The sequence below is a fragment of the Triticum aestivum genome, chromosome 6B (assembly GCF_018294505.1).
Source record: "Triticum aestivum cultivar Chinese Spring chromosome 6B, IWGSC CS RefSeq v2.1, whole genome shotgun sequence".
NCBI classification, from domain to species: Eukaryota; Viridiplantae; Streptophyta; class Magnoliopsida; order Poales; family Poaceae; genus Triticum; species Triticum aestivum.
In genome coordinates, this window is record NC_057810.1 from 349641160 (window position 1) to 349643241 (window position 2082).

At 46.2% G+C, this 2082-nt stretch overlaps 1 long non-coding RNA gene across 1 annotated transcript; it reads left to right on the forward strand.

The window, feature by feature from the left end:
• The first annotated feature begins 980 nt into the window (after window positions 1-980).
• LOC123134128 (uncharacterized) lies at window positions 981-1826 on the forward strand. The gene is made up of 2 exons (XR_006465518.1): window positions 981-1419; window positions 1560-1826. It is a non-coding gene; the product is annotated as an uncharacterized lncRNA (long non-coding RNA).
• Window positions 1827-2082: the final 256 nt, after the last annotated feature.

Below are 2082 nucleotides of genomic sequence, written 5' to 3' on the forward strand. Positions count from 1 at the left end.
GTGAGGCTTAATTAACTGATATTCATGAAAAATATATGTTATTTTAGCATGTAGTGTTCATGCTTGGATACTTTTTACTATGAGAGTAAATATCTTTTTTAGTGAACAACAACAATTGCTTCAGAGGAGCAAATTTTTACGATAGCTGATGCTATACACTCATATGTGTAGACCTCAATTTATATAGGATAACACTTTGAAGATAGTCACCGGATGTGGTGTAGATCTCGCAGTAATAGAAAACATAGTCTGACTTTTGTCAGTAGATGTTCATAATTCTATTACCTTATGTTATACTAAATATATGAAATCACTTTGAAGGTAGTCATCTGTCAAAGTGACACGATGTAGACCTTGCAGTAATAGTGGATAGTCTGCAAAATTTGCAGTAGATGCCAGTATTACCTTATGATATCTTGAGATAGTCACATCTAATATGAATATTTGGAATAGCACTTTGAAGGTAGTAATCTTGTTAAAGTGACAAGATGTAGACCTTGCAATATTGGTGGATAATCTGCAAATGATGCAGTAGATGCCACCAATACCTTGTGACTCACAAATAAATTTTGAAGATAGTCTCATACTATAATTTTGTAGTATGAGTTTACATCAACATTTGCAAGAAAAATATATTTCAATTGCCAAAATAGAGTTGTTGTACACAGTTACGTGTTATAGAGATTGCATGAGGCAAGAAGATTGAACACATTACAACTTTTTAATATGCTTTACAGCAAGTACATAGATTAAAATGCAGACCAAACAAAGTCTGTAGACTTAAAACTGCAACCGCAAGTGTTAGAGACTGAATGACAATTTCAGAAATCTGGGTACTAAAACGTGCGGTTTAGTAAATCCCAGTTAAGTCTTACTGGATCTGAAACTGCAGGGGCAAGATATGTTTATCTCTAAGTACAGGGTTGAATTGAATAAATTCCAAAGAAGATAAGATCCCAACCCAATTTCTTATCCCGTGCGAGCGTCGTGGCCATGGTAACTGCTGCCGCTGTGCAGTGCGGGCAGACCGATGGTTGCACCGCCGCGTTTTGCGCCTCGTGGGCTGCCTCTGCCCGGGCTGAGGACCGCGCTGCCGCACGCCGGCCTATGGCCGCCGCCGCGGAGCCGCGAGACACCGTGTTTGCTGCCGGGCGTTGCCATGCCGGGCACTGGCCATTGGCCACTGCCGCCGTTGTGCGTTACGCGCCTGGCCGCCTCATCGAAAAAGATGCAGGCCTGGAGTGCATCCTCCGCCATGCCGGGGCCGTGGTCCACGGCCGCCTCGGGGTGCAGCACCGGGAGCAGCCGGGCTGAAGGATGTCGCCACTCCACGAGGAGCCTAGCCGAGGGAAACGTCGTCCGGGCCATGGGTCGCTGCCGAAGTTTGCTTTGGACGGCATTAAAAACGATGCCCTAGAGGTTAGTGTAACGAAATTGGAATTGAATCACCTGATTGATGTATGATGCAGAGTTGGTCTTTGCATTATTGTCGTTTTGTACGAGATGTGTCACAGGGATCTTGTATGTTTTCTTCTGATCCCCTTGCCGTTCTGCTGTAGGGCGCCGCACCAGAAGAGCGGTCGCCGCTCGACGCTGATGGGTACTGCGGGCGCGAGCACCGCGCTTGAGAGTGGCCTCGCCGGGGCGTCCATGGTCTGACATTGACACGCGCCCGAGGACTCTGTTGCCAGAGAGCCACGCGTCGGCTGTGTCTCTGCCTCCAGATGCGAGAGAGCCGCCTCACCGCTGTTTCCCCTTCGCTTTCTTCTCTGCGGCCAAATCACTCTCAGTTACGAGCGTGCTGATAACGTGTTAAAGTAAACTGATTGAGAATGAATCTCTGAATTTCATTGATGATGATTGGGGTATATATACCCTCTCAACAGTCGCCAATTAAGGCGGTAATTACAAAGAGACATGTCCGTACGGGCACATGCGTCCGCACGGAAGAGGAGAGGCGGTGGACACACACAACCGTCTAATGATGGTTCTAATTACAATTAATCCTAATTAATTTTATTCCTAACACAGTTTTTCCTCCACGGGCCTGTTTGCTGAAAACAATTCACCGATAGGTCCTTG